Source organism: Microcebus murinus, unplaced genomic scaffold, assembly GCF_040939455.1.
Source record: "Microcebus murinus isolate Inina unplaced genomic scaffold, M.murinus_Inina_mat1.0 scaf001_hap2_Mmur4.0, whole genome shotgun sequence".
NCBI classification, from domain to species: domain Eukaryota; kingdom Metazoa; phylum Chordata; class Mammalia; order Primates; family Cheirogaleidae; genus Microcebus; species Microcebus murinus.
In genome coordinates, this window is record NW_027438947.1 from 2,233,335 (window position 1) to 2,252,841 (window position 19,507).

Here is a 19,507-nt window from a genome sequence, read left to right on the forward strand (position 1 = left end):
GTTGATACTTTGGTCAGTCTGATGACTGCATGTCGTGACGTCTTCCTGTTTGCGTTGAATCTCCCAGGGGTCCTCTGAGCTTCTTGAACTTGTATATCAAGATTTTGAGCAAGGCCTGGGAAATTTTCCTCTATTATATCTTCAAACAGCTTTTCCAACCCTTGAGTGTTGTCTTCTTCCCCTTCCTGCAACCCTATGACCCTCACATTAGGTTTCTTCACATAATCCCACAGCTCTTGTAGGCTTTGCTCTTTTCTCTTGTTTCTCTGCTCTATTTCTGTGACTGATTTATTTAATTAGAGGGTGTTATCTTCAAGCTCTGAGATTCTTTCTTCTGTTTGATCTACCCTGTTCTTGAGACTTTCCACAGTATTTTGTAGTTCCTTGAATTGATTCTTCATTTCCAGGAGTTCGGTTACACTTTTCTTCAATATGTCTATTTCTTTTCTCATATCCCGGAGACTTTTTGTGGTTTCTTGGTGTTGGTTATTGAGTTGTTGTTGCAGCTGGGTGAGTGTTCTTATGTTCCACATACGAAATTCCTCTTCTGTCATATTGGTTGCCTGATTTTGGTCGGTGTCCGTTTCTAGGGGGCTGGTGCTCCTCTTTGGGGGTGTGTTTTCCGTTTGGTTCTTCATATTTCCTGAGTTCTTTCGCTGATTTCTTCCCATGTCGATCAGTTGTTGTTTCTTTCCTTAGGTTATTGTTTGGGTATTCACACACCTTGTTTAGTTTCTGAGGCGTTAGGTGGTGCCTGTGGGTTAAATTGGACCACTCCCTGTATATTGAGTCAGTGGGTGCCGTGGAAAGGCTGTGCAAGATGCCGTCCCTGTCAGTAGGTGGCGTTTGCTTGGAGGAACAGGCTATGGTGTTGATTTTGAGTCCTGTTATCAGCTCTCGTTCTGGGCGGAGCTGGGTTGGGTAAGCCTGCCCTCAGGCCATTAGCAGGGGTGAAAGTTCTGTTCTCTGCTTTCAGGGAAAGCTGTCAGGGCGGGTCTGGAATGGTCCCTCTCAGTCAGAAAGTCTGGGTGTTGGGGTGGGGCTGTCTGAGACCCCCAGTCTGCAGCAGGCCTGGCTTCTTTCCACCCTCCCCAACTCTGCAGCTACTCCTGGGCCTCTGCCAGCAGACTAGCCTACACGCCACCAGGCCTCCCTGGACTGTGATGCCGGCGGGGAGGTTCCCTGCACAGGAACGCCACCTGGGTTGGGCGCACGGCCTCCTCCTGGGAGGAGGGTTGCCCTCTAGGACGCGGATCCGCCCCTGGAGGCACACAGACCTCAGTAGGCTGTTCACGTACAACCCTTCTGTGCCCCGGGCAATGCTAGCCCTCGGTGCAGGGATCTGGTCTGCGGGTCCGACCTCTGGGTCCCAGAGTTCTAACTGTATTCCCACCAGGGAGAGGATTTCCAGTCCTAATTCACCCACATGGAGCCCAAGCTGGGTCTATGTCTCTCAGCCTCTGAGTCGGCACCGTTTTCCTGGGAACACGGTGCCAGCAGCACCTGGGAGGGCGGGCGGGGTCCCAAACAGGAAGGTCCCGTTCCCTGGAGGTGCCTCCGGCTGGTGGCTGTATTGTCTCTCTGGGCAGCCGCGGGTAGGGTCGGCGGAGTGGAGGAGGAGGCAATATGGCGCCTGCCGCGCGGCTCGGGTCCGTGCACACGGAGGTGCCCGGAGGAAGTTGGGAATCTGGTGCCACGTCCGCTACAGGCTCACCGCTGGCAGGCGGCGGCAGTCTCTGGGCTGGTATCCGCAGGTCTCTCCACCCGCTGGGGAGCCCACCAGCAGTCCCGAATGCAGGGGAGGGGAAACAGCAATTCCACCTACCCTTGCCGCTGGTCTCCGGGCTGCTCCGGTGGTCTCAGCCTCCAGTTCTCCTCCGCAGCCTCCTCCTGTGGAGTCTCTCGGGCTCTCAGGTACCCCTCCTTCTGGCCCTTGTCTGCTGTATGCTCGTCTTCTTGCTTCTTTCCTCTAGTTTCTGCTAGAATCTGTCTTTTCTGCAGAGACCCTCTGTCTGGCGATGTTATTCGTCCGCCATCTTGCTCCGCCTTCCGTGAGTTTTTATTATGGTGTTCCGTGGGTAACACTGTTTTGAGTACTTCTTGTAGTTCTGGTCTTGTCTTGGTGAATTCTCTAACACTTTGCTTGTCTGAGAATGTCTTTATTTCTCCTTCATATACGAAGCTTAGTTTTGCAGGGAATAAGATTCTAGGCTGGGCATTGTTTTGTTTCAGAAGAGTGAGAAGGAGGCCCCAGTCTTTCCTTCCTTGTAAAGTCTCATTAGAGAATTCTGGTGTTATTCGAATTGGCTTTCCCTTGTATGTTACTTGCTTCTTTAATCTTACAGCTGTTAGAAGGGCCTCTTTAGTTGATATTTTGGTCACTCTGATGACTGCATGTTGGGACGTCTTCCTGTTTGCATTGAATCTCCCAGGTGTCCTCTGAGCTTCTTGAAGTTGTATATCGAGATTTTGAGCAAGGCCTGGGAAATTTTCCTCTATTATATCTTTAAATAGCTTTTCCAACCCTTGAGTGTTTTCTTCTTTCCCTTCTGGTAACCCTATGACCCTCACACTAGGTTTCTTCACATAATCCCACATCTCTTGTAGGCTTTTCTCTTTTCTCTTTTTTCTCTGCTCTATCTCTGTGACTGTTTTATTTAGTTGGAGTGTATTATCTTCAATCTCTGAGATTCTTTCTTCTGTTTGATCTACCCTGTTCTTGAGACTTTCCACTGTATTTTGTAGTTCCCTGAATTGATTCTTCATTTCCAGGAGTTCGGTTAAACTTTTCTTCATTGTGTCTATTTCTTTAGTGAACTTTTGTTCTAGGTTCTTTGGCTTTTTGTGGTTTCTTTGTCTTGGTTATTTAGTTGTTCTTGCAGGTCGGTGAGTGTTCTTATGATCCACATACGAAATTCCTCTTCTTTCACTTTGCTTGCCTTATTTTGGTTGGTTTCCATTTCTAGGGGGGCTGGTGCTCCTCTTTGGTGGTGTGTTTTCCGTTTTGTTCTTCATATTTCCAGAGTTCCTTCACTGATTTCTTCCCATGTCGGTCTGTTGTTTCTTTTCTTTAGGTTTTTGTTTGGGTATTCACACACCTTGTTTAGTTTCTGAGCCAGTAGGTGTTGTCTGTGGGTGAGATTCGACCACTCCATGTATAATGATTCAGTAGGTTCCATGAAAAGGCTGTGCAGGATGCCCTCCCTGTAATATGTGGTGCTTTCTGGAGGAACAGACTACGCTGTTATTTTTGTGTCCTGTTATCAGCTCTTGTTCCTGTAGGGAGGCGGTCTAGTGCCTCAGGTGGTCCGTGGGGCCCTGGGACTTCTAGGTGTGTCTTTTTCTCCTCCTCAGTGAGGACTGGTCTAGGAGAGAGTCTTGGCAGAGCTGGGTTGGGTCAGCCTGCCCTCATCCACGACCATTGCTGTTATCAGGGGTCATAGTTCTGTTCTCTGCTTCCGGGAAAAGCTGTCAGGGAAGGGCTGGAATGGCCCCGCTCAGCCAGAATGTCTGCATGTGGGGGTGGGGTTGCCTGAGACCCACAGTCTGGAGCAGACCTCACTTCTTTCCACCCTTCCCAACTCCACAGCTACTCCTGGGCCTCTGTGAGCAGGCCAGACCACACACCACCAGGCGTCTCCTGACTGTGATGCCGGCAGGGAGGTTCCCTGCACAGGAACGCTACCTGGGCTGGGTGCACGGCCTCCTTTTGGGAGGAGGGTTGCCCTCTAGGACGCTTATCTGCCCCTGAAGGCACACACACTTTGTAGGCTGTTCGTGTATATCCCTTCCATGCCCCGGGCAATGCGAGACCTTGGTGCATGGGATCTGGTCTGCAGGTCTGACTTCTGGGGTCCCAGAGTTCAAACTGTATCCCCACCAGGGAGAGGAGTGCCAGTCCCAATTCACCCACAGGGAGCCCAAGCTGGGTCTGTGTCTCTCAGCCTCAGGGTCTGCCGCATTCTCCTGGGATCACTGTGCCAGCAGCACCTGGGAAGGTTGGCAGGTAGGGAGCTCCCAGTCTGAGTTCCCCTTAGTCAGCTATAGGGCCCTAAAAGGGAAGGTCCTGTTTCCTGGAGATGCCTCCGGCTGGTGGCTATATTGTCTCGTTGGGCAGCCACGGGTAGGGTCGGGGGAGGGGAGAAGGCGGCAATATGGCACCTGCCACACGGCTCGAGTCTGTGCACATGGAGGTCCCCCAAGGGATTTGGGAGCCTGGTGCCATGTCCGCTACGGACTTATTGCTTGCTCATGGCTTTCTTCTCTGGGCTGGTGTCTGCAGGTCCCTCCACCCGCTGTGGAGTCCACCGGCAGTCCCAATGCAGGGGAGGAGAAAGGTGACTGATCCATCTACCCTTCCCACTGATCTCCGGGCTGCTCCAGCGGTCTGGACTTCCAGTTCTCCTCCACAACCTCCTCCTGTGGAGTCTCCCATGGTCTCAGGTACCCCTGCTTCTGACTCTCATCCGCTGTATGCTCGTCTTCTTGCTTCTTTTTTCTAATTTCTGCTAGAATCTGTCTTTTCTGCAGAGACACTCTGTCTGGCGGTGTTTCTAGTCCCCCATCTTGATCCAATCCCAGGGTATAACTTAATCAAGGAAGCAAGAGGTGCCTCCAAAGAGGTAGAAAACAGTTTTTATGAGATCTTTAAAAAATCCACAAAAACAGCTCAGAGAAAGGAAAATTTCACTAGCATCAACAAACCGCACAAGTTACATAAATACCAAATAGAACAAGTTTATTCCTTGCCCAAGTATTGAACCTAGGCTGCTGAGGCAAAAGCACAGAAGTTTAAGCATAAGGATATGAGGTAAATTGGCCTCTGCCTTCATTTCCACAGGGCTAGTGTTTAAAGAATTTTTATTTTCATTTTAGATCAGATATTTGCTCTTCAATTTTGTCAAGAGAATTTTTAAGGCTAGCTATGCAATTGCTACATGTTCTTGTTTTAGTTCTGATCTTTTCATAAATACAAATAAGGTAATTGTTTAGAGTAAGAGAACTCTAAAATCTATTTTTTTATGGAATAGTCTTTAATTTAAAGGATCCATTTCTTTCCATTAATTTTTAATGATGTACTTATTTTAAAGTCCTTTCAAAACAAGTCAAACCAAAATTTCAAGAGCATTCTTCTAGACAGACTCCCTATTCTCCATTCAAATTGGGAGAAGTCTCGCCAAGACAAAACTCTTCCTACAATATAGGGAAAGCCAATCAAGGCTGATGAAGGAGCCACAATGCCTCCAGAGAGGCCAAACAATCCAGAGAACGAAGGGGGTGCTAGGTGTTTTGAACACTCATCAAAGATGTCTTCTAGTTCCAGAAACCATGTCTCCTCTACAAACAGATCCAAGCATTGTGGGTCGACAACATCCCACTGATAGGGACAGTGCCAGAGATCTCCCTCAGTTCAGGTGAACTGGGCATTCACTAAGGTGCACTTCTAAATATGTACCACCGGTGAGAGGTCACCAAACCAGGGGCAAGAGTCCACAAGGCAAATCCTGGACTAGTTCCAAATTTTTTAGTGCCCAACTGGGTTTTATTGCCTGTTGCACAGAGAGGAGCCAATACCCTGAGGTGGTCAGTGTTGCAATGGATAAAGGGTTTAATACCACAGAGCATTAAGTGGGGAGACAGGAGGAATTTCTCAAATCCGCCTCCCCAAGAATTTGGGAGACAGGATTTTCAAAGATAGTTTGGTGGGCAAAGAGTTAGGTAATTAGTTTTCCTAATTGGCTAAGTTGGGTGTAAAATTATAGGGGTGTAGAAATCATCTTCTTGCATTGACTCAGTTCCTGGGTTGGGGGTCACAATTTCAATTGAGTCAGTTTCTTGGTATGGACCATAAGTCTGCATGGGTCAGAAAATCTACCGGAATTTGGAACCTGGAAAATAGCTCAGAAACTATCTTTAGGTTTTGAAAAGGTGATTTTATCTATGGAAAAAGTTTAGAATCTATGACCACCAGCTATGTGACTTCAGAGAAACACTCATAGAGACGCAAACAAGGGGACACTGTCTGATGATTATCGATACTTTTAGTTAGGCCTGTGCCTCCACAGAATTTTAGGCCCTTACCACAGTTTTTGCCTTACACCCCTTTATTGATGGGTAAAAGGTGGTTTTAGTAGGGTTAAATTTCTTGAGCAAGGTGGCAGTTACACAGTTCTGTTTTCATATTTGTGAAAAATCATCAAAATATATACTCATATTTGTGTACTTTTCTACACATATGTTATACTTCAAGTAACATTAAAAAATAAGTTCTAGGGAGCAAGATGGCGGACGAGAAACACTGCCAGACAGAGTGTCTCTGCAAAAAAGACAGATTCTAGCAGAAATTAGAAAAAAAAGCAAGAAGACAAGCATACAGCGGACCAGGGCGGGAAGGAGGGGTACCTGAGACCCCGGGAGACTCCACGGGAGGAGGCTGCGGAGGAGAACTGGAGGCTGAGACCACCGGAGGGACCGGAGACCAGCAGCAAGGGTAGGTGGATTTGCTGTTTCCCCTCCCCTGCATTTGTGACTGCTGGTGGGCTCCCCAACGGGTGGAGGGACCTGCGGACACCGGTCCAGAGACAGCTGCCGCCAGCCAGCGGTGAGCCTGTAGCAGACGTGGCACAGGTTCCCAACTTCCTCCGGGCACCACCGTGTACACAGACCCGAACCGCGCAGCAGGCGCCATACTGCCTCCCCCTCCCCTCCGCCGACCCTACCCGCGGCTGCCCAGAGAGACAATACAGCCACCAGCCAGAGGCACCTCCAGGAAATGGGATCTTCCCATTTGGGACCCTACAGCTGACTCAGGGGAACTCAGACTGTGAGCTCCCTACCCGCCAGCTCTCCCAGGTGCTGCTGGCACGGTGTTCCCAGGAGAACGGTGCCGACTCAGAGGCTGAGAGACATAGACCCAGCTTGGGTGCCCTGTGGGTGAATTGGGACCAGAACTCGTCTGCCTGGTGGGGATACAGTTTGAACTCTGGGACACAGAGGTCGGTCCTGCAGACCAGATCACCTGCACCGGGGGCTAGCATTGCCCAGGGCACACAAGGGTTATACGTGAACAGCCTACTGAGGTGTGTGTGCCTCCAGGGGCCGATCAGCATCCTACAGGGCAACGCTCCTCCCAGGAGGAGGCCGTGCGCCCAACCCAGGTGGCGTTCCTGTGCAGGGACCCTCCCCGCTGGCATCACAGTCCGGGGAGGCCTGGTGGCTTGTGGTCTGGCCTGCTGGCAGAGGCCCAGGAGTAGCTGCGGAGTTGGGGAGGGTGGAAAAAAGCAAGGCCCACTCCAGACTGTGGGTCTCAGACAGCCCCACCCACACACTCAGACTTTCTGCCTGAATGGGACCATTCCACCCCCGCCCTGACAGCTTTTCCTGGAAGCAGAGAACAGAATATTGACGCCTGCTAACTGCCTGAGGGCAGGCTGACCCAACCCAGCTCCGCCAGGAACAAGAGGTGATAACAGGACACAAAATCAACTGCATAGCCTATTCCTCTTAGCAAACGCCACCTACTTAAAGGGACGGCATCTTGCAAAGCCATCCACGGCACCAACTCACTCAATATACAGGGAGTGGTCAAATCTCACCCACAGACACCACCTAATGCCTCAGAAACTAAACAAGGTGTGTGAATACCCAAACAATAACCTAAGGAAAGAAACAACAACTGATCGACATGGGAAGAAATCAGCGAAATAACTCAGGAAATATGAAGAACCAAACGGAAAACACACCCGCAAAAAGGAGCACCAGCCCGCTAGAAATGGACACCAACCAAAATCAGGCAACCAATATGACAGAAGAGGAATTTCGTATGTGGATCATAAGAACACTCACCGAGCTGCAACAACAACTCAATAACCAACACCAAGAAAACACAAAAAGCCTCCAGGATATGGAAAAAGAAATAGACACAATGAAGAAAAGTTTAACCGAACTCCTGGAAATGAAGAATCAATTCAAGGAACTACAAAATACAGTGGAAAGTCTCAAGAACAGGGTAGATCAAACAGAAGAAAGAATCTCAGAGCTTGAAGATAACACCCTCTAATTAAATAAATCAGTCACAGAAATAGAGCAGAGAAACAAGAGAAAAGAGCAAAGCCTAAAAGAGCTGTGGGATTATGTGAAGAAACCTAATGTGAGGGTCATAGGGTTGCAGGAAGGGGAAGAAGACAACACTAAAGGGTTGGACAAACCGTTTGAAGATATAATAGAGGAAAATTTCCCAGGCCTTGCTCAAAATCTTGATATACAAGTTCAAGAAGCTCAGAGGACCCCTGGGAGATTCAATGGAAACAGGAAGATGTCACGACATGCAGTCATCAGACTGACCAAAGTATCAACTAAAGGGGCCCTTCTAAGAGCTGTAAGACAAAAGAAGCAAGTAACATACAAGGGAAAGCCAATTCGAATAACATCAGACTTCTCTAATGAGACGTTACAAGAAAGGAGAGAATGGGGCCCCATTCTCACTCTTTCGAAACAAAACAATGCCCAGCCTAGAATATTATTCCCTGCAAAACTAAGATTCGTATATGAAGGAGAAATAAAAACATTCTCAGACAAGCAAAGGCTCAGACAATTCACCAAAACAAGACCAGCCCTACAAGAATTACTTAAAATAGCATTACGCACGGAATATCATAATAATAACCCACGAATACAAAAACAACCAAAACCCAAAGATATTAAAGGCCAGATATTACAATGGCTCAAGACAGAAATCATAGCAACAACATCCAACCCAACAGAATGATCAGTATTCTACCTTACCTATCAGTTCTCTCAATAAATGTGAATGTCTTAAACTCCACTCAAGAGACATAGGCTGGCTGAATGGATAAGAAAATACAGGCCAAGTATATGCTGTCTTCAGGAAACACATCTAACCTGCAAGGATGCATATAGACTAAAAATAAAAACATGGAGATCAATATTCCAAGGAAATAGAAGCCAAAAGTAGGCTGGTGTGGCAGTTCTAATTTCAGATGATTTAGTTTTTAAACCAACAAAAGTAGTGAAAGACAAAGAGGGTCATTATATAATGGTGAAGGGCACAGTTCAACAAGAAGAGATAACACTTTTAAATATATATGCACCCCACTTAGGTGCACCTAGATTCCTAAAGCACATCTTACTGGAGCTAAGCAAATGGATTAATAGCAACTTCATAATCGCCAGAGATTTCAACACCCCACTGATGGCACGAGACAGATCCTCCAAACAGAAAATTAATAAAGAAATAATGGACTTAAACAAAACTCCAGAACAATTGGGTCTGACAGACATCTACAGAACATTCTACCCAAAATCCACTGAATATACGTTCTTCTCATCAGCTCACGGGACAATCTCTAAGATTGACCATATCCTAGCACACAAAGTAAATCTCAAGAAATTTAAAAAAATTTAAATCATACCATGTACCTTCTCAGATCACAGTGGAATAAAACTAGAAATCAACCCTAACAGAAACTCACATTTCTACACAAAAACGTGGAAATTAAACAACCTCCTACTAAATGAATACTTCATAAATGAAGAAATAAAGACAGAAATAAAAAAATTCTATGAAGAAAACGACAATGGAGAGACAAGTTATCAACTCCTCTGGGACACAGCTAAAGCAGTTATGAGAGGAAAGTTTATCTCCATAAATGCCTATAACCAAAAGACAAGAAGATCACAAATAGACAATCTAATGAAATGACTCAAAGAGCTGGAAAAAGAAAAACAGACGAACCCCAAACCCAGCAGAAGAAGTGGAATCAACAAAATCAAATCAGAACTAAATGAAATTGAAAACAGGGAAGCTATTCAGGAGATTAATAAAACAAAAAGTTGGTTCTTTGAAAAAATAAACAAAATTGACACACTATTGTCTAAGCTAAGGAAGAGCAGAAAAGAGAAATCTCTAATAGGCTCCATCAGGAATAAAAAAGGAGCTATTACAACTGATCCCAAAGAGATACAAGATACAATTTATGAATACTACAAAAATCTTTATGCACACAAACTGGAAAATGTGGAGGAAATGGACAAATTTCTAGAAACACACAGCCTCCGCAGTCTCAACCAGGAAGAAATAGATTCCCTGAACAGACCAATCTCAACAGCTGAAATAGAAACAGCAATTAAAAGTCTCCCCAAAAAGAAAAGTCCCGGTCCAGATGGCTTCACACCCGAATTTTACCACACTTACAAAGAAGAAGTAGTACTTATCTTGCAGAAACTATTCCACAACATCGAGAAGAATGGAAACCTCCCCGACACCTTTTATGAAGTGAATATTACTCTGATACTAAAACCAGGAAAGGATGCAACAACAACAACAACAAAAAACTACAGACCAATATCCCTAATGAATATAGATGCAAAAATTTTCAACAAAATCTTAACTAACCGAATCCAGACACTTATCAAAATAATAATCCACCACAACCAAGTGGGCTTCATCCCAGGGATGCAGGGGTGGTTCAACATACATAAATCTATAAATGCAATTCACCACATAAACAGAAGCAAAAACAAAGACCACATGATTCTTTCAATAGATGCAGAAAAAGCTTTTGACAAAATTCAACACCCTTTCATGACACAAACAATTAAGAAAATAGGCAGAGAAGGGACATACCTAAAAATGATACAACCCATATATGACAGACCCATAGCCAACATCATACTGAATGGGGAAAAATTGAAATCATTCCCACTTAAAACTGGAACCAGACAAGGCTGCCCACTATCTCCACTTCTGTTCAACATAGTGCTAGAAGTCTTGGCTACAGCAATCAGACAAAAAATGGAATCAAATGTATCCAAATAGGGGCAGAAGAGATCAAACTTTCACTGTTTGCTGATGATATGATATTGTATCTAGAAAACCCCAAAGAGTCAACCAAGAAACTCCTGGAACTGATCAATGAATTTAGTAAAGTCTCAGGATACAAAATCAATACACAGAAATCAGAGGCATTCATATACGCCAACAACAATCTAATTGAGAACCAAATCAAAGACTCAAGTCCCTTCACAATAGCAACAAAGAAATTAAAGTACCTAGGAATATACTTAACCAAGGAGGTAAAAGACCTCTACAGGGAGAACTATGAAACACTGAGGAAGGAAATAGCAGAGGATGTAAACAGATGGAAATCCATACCATGCTCGTGGATCGGCAGACTCAATATCATCAAAATGTCTATGCTACCCAAACTGATCTACAGATTCAATGCAATACCTATTAAAATTCCATAAGCATTCTTCACAGATATAGAAAAAATAATTTTACGCTTCGTATTTAACCAAAGAAGACCCCGAATATCAAGAGCAATTCTAGGCAACAAAAACAAAATGGGAGGCATTAATATGCCAGATATCAAACTATACTACAAAGCTGTAGTAATTACATCAATATGGTATTGGCACAAAAATAGGAATATTGACCAGTGGAACAGATGTGAGAATCTTGATATAAAACCATCCTCATATAGCCATCTCATCTTTGACAAAGCAGACAAAAACATACACTGGGGAAAAGAATCCCTTTTCAATATATGGTTCTGGGAAAACTGGATAGCCACCTGTAGAAGGCTAATACAGGACCCACACCTTTCAACTCTCACAAAAATCAACTCACGCTGGATAACAGACTTAAACCTAAGATATGAAACTCTTAGAACTCTAGAGGAAAAAGTTGGAAACACTCTCCTAGACATCGGCCTGGGCAAAGAGTTTATGAAGAAGTCCCCAAAGGCAATCACAGCAGCAACAAAAATAAATGAATGGGACATGATCAAACTACAAAGCTTCTGCACAGCCAAAGAAATAGTCATGAAAGTAAAAAGACAACCCACAGAATGGGAGAAAATTTTTGCATCCTATGCATCCGATAAGGGACTGATAACTAGAATTTACTTAGAACTCATGAAAATCAGGAAGAAAAAATCAAATAAGCCCATGAAAATGTGGGCAAAGGACTTGAACAGAAACTTTTCTAAAGAAGACAAAAGAATGGCCAACAAACATTTGAAAAAATGTTCAACATCTCTAATCATCAGGGAAACGCAAATCAAAACCACAATGCGGTATCACTTAACCCCAGTGAGAATGGCCTTTGTCAAAAAATCTCCAAACAATAAATGCTGGCGTGGTTGCGGAGAGAGAGGAACACTCCTACACTGCTGGTGGGACTGCAAACTAGTTCAACCTTTGTGGAAAGCAATATGGAGATATCTTAAAGCGATACAAGTGATTCTACCGTTCGATCCAGCAGTCCCACTGCTGGGCATCTACCCAAAAGATCCAATGATACTCTACAGAAAAGACACCTGCACTCGAATGTTTATAGCCGCACAATTCATAATTGCAAGGCTGTGGAAACAGCCCAGGTGTCCATCAATCCAAGAATGGATTAATAAAATGTGGTATATGTATACCATGGAGTAGTATCCAGCTCTAAGAAACAATGGTGACATAGCACATCTTATATTTTCTTGGTTAGAGCTGGAACCCATACTGTTAAGTGAACTTTCCCAAGAATGGAAAAACAAGCACCACATATACTCACCAGCAAATTGGTGTTAAGTGAACAGCACCTAAGTGGTCACATAGGTACTACAGTAATAAGATATTGGGCAGGTCGGAGGGGGGAGGGGGTCGGGTATATACATACATAATGAGTGAGATGTGCACCATCTGGGGGGTGGTTATGCTGGAGACTCAGACTCGTGGGGGGAGGGGGGAAATGGGCATTTATTGAAACCTTAAAATCTGTACCCCCATAATATGCCGAAATAAAAAAAAGATAAGTTCTAAAAATAAAACAATATGTGAAATGCTATGTGGTTGTTTGAAATAAAATTAAAACAAGATATAAAACATACAGCTTCAAAATATTAACATATGGACAGTTAATCTTATTGTATATTAAAAATCATATTTCTCTGTTGAATAAACAAATATTAAATGAGTAAAAATTAAAAGTGAATTAGTTTTATAGGGCAAAGGAAACAAAATGAAAAGACAATCTACAGAATGAGAGAAAATATTTGTAAACTATATATCTGATAAAGAGTTAATGTCAAAAATATATAATGAACTCTTACAACTCAATACAAAAACAAAACCAAACAAACAGAAAAAAAAACCCATAAATAATCCAATTTAAAAATGGGCAAATGAATTGAAAAGGCATTTCTCCCAAAAAGACATAAAAATGACCAATAAATAGATGAAAAGGTGCTCAACATCATTAATGATCAGGGAAATGCAAATCAAAAACACCCTGAGTTATCCACCTCACACCTGTTAGAATGACTATTATCAAAAAGCAAAAACAAAAACAAAGCATAACAAATTATGGTAAAGATGTGGACAAAAGGGAATGAATAACACTGTTGATGATAGTGTAAATTGGTGTGGCCACTATAAAAAAGTGTGGGGTTTCCTTAAAAATTTTAAAATAAAACTACCTTATGATCCAGCAATCCCACTTCTGGATATGTATCCAAAGAAATTGAAATCAGGATTTCAAAGAGATGTCTACACTCCTATGTTTATTGTAACATTATTCACAATGGCCAGGACATGGAAGCAACCTAAATGTCAATAAATGGATGAATGGATAAAATGTGGTTCATACATAACAATGAAATATTTATTCACCTTTAGAAAAGACAAAAGAAACTCCTGTCATCTGTGATGAAATGAATGAACTTGGAGAACATTATGGTAAGTGAAATAAGTAAGATGCAGAAAGACAAATACTATCACTTTTATGAGAAATCTAAAATAGTCAAACTCATATAAGCAAAGAGTAGAATAGCGGTTTGCCAGAGGGGAGAGGAAAAAGAGAAGTATTAGTGAAATAGTAAAAAGTTTCAGTTGTATGAGATGAATAAATCCTAGAGATCTACTGTACAGCATAGTGCCTACATTAAATAATACTGTATTATATTCTTGACTTGCTAAGAAGGCAGATCATATAGTAAGCGTTCTTATCAAAAATAATAATAGGGGTTATTTGATTTTTTCTTCCTAATTTTCGTGAGTTCTAAGTATATTCTAGTTATCAGTCCCTTATCGGATGCATAGGATGCAAAAATTTTCTCCCATTCTGTAGGTTGTCTGTTTACTTTCATGACAATTTCTTTGGCTGTGCAGAAGCTTTGTAGTTTGATCATGTCCCATTTATTTATTTTTGTTGCTGCTGTGATTGCCTTTGGGGACTTCTTCATAAACTCTTTGCCCAGGCCGATGTCTAGGAGAGTGTTTCCAACTTTTTCCTCTAGAGTTCTAATAGTTTCATATCTTAGGTTTAAGTCTGTTATCCAGCGTGAGTTGATTTTTGTGAGAGGTGAAAGGTGTGGGTCCTGTTTTAGCCTTCTACAGGTGGCTATCAAAATCAAATAACCCCATTAAAAAGTGGGCAAAGGACTTGAACAGAAATTTTTCTAAAGAAGACAGAAGAATGGCCAACAAACATATGAAGAAATGCTCAACATCTCTAATCATCAGGGAAATACAAATCAAAACCACAATGAGATATCACTTAACCCCAGTGAGAATGGCCTTTATCAAAAAATCTCCAAACAATAAATGCTGGCATGGTTGCGGAGAGAGAGGAACACTCCTACACTGCTGGTGGGACTGCAAACTAGTTCAACCTCTGTGGAAAGCAATATGGAGATACCTTAAAGCGATACAAGTGAATCTACCATTTGATCCAGCAATCCCATTGCTGGGCATCTACCCAAATGATCCAGTGACACTCTACAAAAAAGACACCTGCACTCGAATGTTTATAGCAGCACAATTCATAATTGCAAGGCTGTGGAAACAGCACAAGTGCCCATCAATCCAAGAATGGATTAATAAAATGTGGTATATGTATACCATGGAGTACTATTCAGCTCTAAGAAACAATGGTGATATAGCACATCTTATATTTTCCTGGTTAGAGCTGGAACCCATACTACTAAGTGAAGTATCCCAAGAATGGAAAAACAAGCACCAGATATATTCTCCAGCAAACTGGTACTAACTGAGTAGCACCTAAGTGGACACATAGGTGCTACAGTAATAGGGTATTGGGGAGGTGGGAGGGGGGAGGGGGCGGGTATATACATACATAATGAGTGAGAAGTGCACCATCTGGGGGATGGTCATGATGGAGACTCAGACTTTTGGGGGGAGGGGGGGAAATGGGCATTTATTGAAACCTTAAAATCTGTACCCCCATAATATGCCAAAATAAAAAAAAAATTAAAAAAAAGAAATAAAAACTTAAAAAAATAATAATAATAATAATGTTGAGCAGAATACTGTGCACTGGTTAACAATTCCAGGGGAGGACTCCAAATACGTCTGCCTGTTGTATCTTGGTATTGGAGTCACCAGCAAAGCTTTAATTATACAGAAAAGGAACAGAGCAAGATCAGCTTCAGTAGTGAACGTGGGTCTCTCATAGCTAGCAGGTTGCTCCAGGTAGCCAACAGGGCAATGTGCCTATGGAACACCCCTTTCCTCCTTCAGAGGAAGGACTTTAACCCCACCTTAGGGAAACCAGGAATGGCAGGTTCCACGTGACCCACAACCTTAAGCAGTAAAAGGAGACATACATTGAGCTTACACCAGGGAAAGATATTCTTGCACAAGCCAAGAAGCCGAGCACAGGCCATGTAGGCATTTTATCTCTTGGTAACAAAATGTTCTAGGCCCAAGGTCTATATACTTACACAGCTGAGCAGTCAAAAGACTGCAGGCATGAGACTACCTTTCCCAACAAATAAAAATAATAATAACGATAAAGAGAGCAGGAGGACATTTTGAAAGAGTGAGTTAGTGATTTTAATGATTTGAATCAAATATCCATTTTAAGAGGAAAAGAAACTTCTTTAAAGATATTTATTATGGGAAACACTGTCTACTCAGAGTGTCAAGTAAAATAAATGACTAATTTGACTCCATTTTGGTATTTCATATGCAAGACTTCAATTAAAGAAATTTCTCTCTTTACTGGGTATTACGTATTTTGGATGGTTTTTTGATGTAGCTCCTATTAGAGACAATCGTGAAATACTGCAATATGTCCATTTGATGTCTTTATATTGCTAAGCATAACTGGAAAATACTGGAGAATGTTCAAATAGTGCCTCTGATCTTTCTGTCCAGATGCTGTTGATCAAAGACTTTTAAGAATGTAAAACAGATGTGGCTGTATTGTAAAAATGACCCTTCTTATCTTTTTAGCCATAGTATATCCTTTTATCAATCTTTGAGAATTCTCAGTGCTTTTTACTACCGCCTTATTATGAATATATAAATGGAAAGTTAATGAAATGTTGGCTGCAGATCCATGTGACATTTTATCTTGGTAAAATCGTTTTGTTGTTGCAGAAGAATCCATTATGAATCATTGTCAGCATTGCCTTCAAAATAAAATATTATGAAATATTATATTTAAGGATTGTGGGTATTTTGTATTTGGATTTCAAAGTTTAAATGCTATCAAATGCCATTTGTAGATATAAAATATAACATCAGTTTGCCTATTTTTTAAAGTACCAATTAATACTTTAGATGGAGTTTTTTAAAAATAGGCTTCTATATGTGCATATTATAAGTAAGATTATATTCAACAGCAAACTTGATAAATACAAATGGATAATTTTAAAATATGGAATCAAATAGGTTTTTTCCTGTGAATTTGATTTTAGCTATAAAATCTTTTTAATGTCTTGCTCCCCAATTTTTTTCCAAGCTATCACTGATCTATGAACATGGGGGGAGCCTGCCTAACTTTCTCCATTTTCAAAGTAGCCAACTTTCTTAGGCTATAATTCTGAACATTTACCTAAATAATTGTTAACAGAGCTCTAAATTTTAATACTTCCAACATACAAAGATGATTGAAACATACTTAAATAATGTAAAAAATGTCCTCTCATGTAATAGAATTCAATCTAGTCAAAACAATTTTTTATTTCAAAAAATTTAATGGGTACACATGTTGTTGTTGTTGTTGTTGTTACATGGATAAATTGTATCATGCTAAAGTCAGGGCTTTCAGTGAACCCACCACCAGAACAGTGTACATTCTATCCAATATGTAGACCTTCATCCCTCACTCTCTCCCAACCTCCAATGTCCATTACTGCATTTTTAGCTCCTATGTATAAGTGATAACATGTGGTATCTATTTTTACATTTCTGAGATACTTCACTTAGGATAATGGTCTCCAGTTCCATCCAAGTTGCTGCAAAAGACATTATTCATTCCTTTTCATGGCTGAGTAGAACTCCGTGGTGTGTGTGTGTGTGTGTGTGTGTGTGTGTGTGTGTGTGTGTGTGTGTACACCACATTTTCTTTATTCACTCATCAGTTGATGGGTACTTAGGTTGATTCCACGTCTGCTATTGTAAATTATACTGTGATAAACATTCAGGTGCTGGTGTCTTTTTAATAGAATGACTTATTTTCCTTTGGGCAGATACCCAGTAGTGAGATTGCTGGATCGAATAGTAGAACAAGTTTTAAATGGAAATAAAATATTAAAATGTTACTATTCTCATAACACATGACAACTTATGAAATTATTGTTAAAATTGCAATAAAATTATTAATAGCTCCAGGAAGCCCACAATCATATGTGAATTTAATGGAAAATCTTAAATCTTCTTAGAAATAGCAAATGCTAAGACTTGACTCTAGTTGGTGTTAACTAAGTAATGCTGGCAATTTCGACAGGAAAGAACTCACTATGGTGCCACTGAAGTTGGTACTAGCTTGGGATAAACTGCTGCTGCTCCATTCACCAGAATTTCCTTTAGGTCTTTCTGCTCTGGCCAGTTTCCAAGCAGACATGTGGCTAAACCTCATCCTGTAGTTATCTTCCTACAAAGAAGAGAGAGGTTAGTCTTTAAAATAAATAGCTTTCTTTTGCTACTGTGCTACAGAGAAACCATCTGAGATTTGAAATTGTGTTTGTTTTCATCTTTTGTGATTGTTTTACATCTGGAATACTTAAAATTGCTTATCATTAAAGAAAGTTGTTTTAATTTGCTCTTCTCAAACAGACTTTTTCCTACTTTACAAAAAGGTTTAAACTACTATGTTTTTACCCAGAAATCAAAACACTTCCTTGTCTACTGGGACCCCAACCCCAGAACATTGCTGAACTTTTAGGTTCCTCCACATAAACTCTAACTTTCAGCCCCAAATGTTACATGGCAATAATTACTATCCCCTTCCTTCCATATAGTGTGTATATCTAATAAAGTTATCTTCACAATAATGTCCTTAACTTTCCAGAAAATTAAATTTTGGAATAATGTCTTATAAGAAGAAAATGAATTTCACACACAAAGGATAGACTTAATACCTTTTCTCATTTATAAAATGAGGGAGGTAAGTATCAAATCTCTTACATGTAATAGATTCATCAAGTCAAAGTTGCAATCTAGAAATAAATTTTAAAAATCCTATTTCATAAGTTTCAATTTTTTTGCTATACTTTATCAAATCTACTTCTCAGGTACCTGTCAAAGCTTTACTTCAGAACAATTTTGTTCTAATATTTATCTTTAAACAAACTTTTAGATTCTGAGGGAATACAATATTTGATGATATTCTGTATATTAACAACCTCTCATCAAAATTCATGTCCAGTCACAGAAAATGATTCTTTTTATTCTGGTAAATCTGTATACTCTACCTCTTAGAACTCTGTTATACATTAGTTGTCAGAGTTTCCCATCTAGATCATATCTTTGAATATGAGGACAATATCCATCACATAATATATACTAAAAATATTTTTAATGGATTAATGAGTTATACATAGGTGTAATACCTCACAATGCCTCATATATTAGGTATTCAACACTTAAGTGCTGACTGGTAACTGGTAACTTAGATGGTCTTAAGAGATTCAGAAACTATTGGTGCTTTTAGGTATCCTGTATGCTTTGTTTTAAAATACTGAATTGGGATATTTTCTTAAGAAAAATCAACAATTAAAAGAGTTTTGCATGTCTTTAAATGTCAGCAATTAATAATAAGAAATTATTCTAGTTGCCATTGTAGAGCTCCTATCAAATTTACCATCAAATACAGTATTGTTCCTGAAGAGTCATTCACACTCCTTTAATGTTTCACTCTTCCTTTTTGTTGTACTCCTTTTAGAATTATCTCTTTTAGAGGACAGGGGAAATACAAAATGGAAAGACTGTTGTAGGCATTCTCATTACTAGATTCTCATGTGATCACTTGGCTCATGATTCTGTCTAGCGACAGAAGAGATTATGAGTAAGCTCACACAGATCCCAGGGATATTGGACTTTTCACAATCGTACTTCCCTGCTCCAACTGAGATGAACATAAGTAAAACTCACTCCTGTAAAGCTTTCATGATGAATTGTTGAAATCCATGACAAAATAATGTCCCTCAAACTATGATGTAGTACTTTATAATACATGGATTATTATACCCTA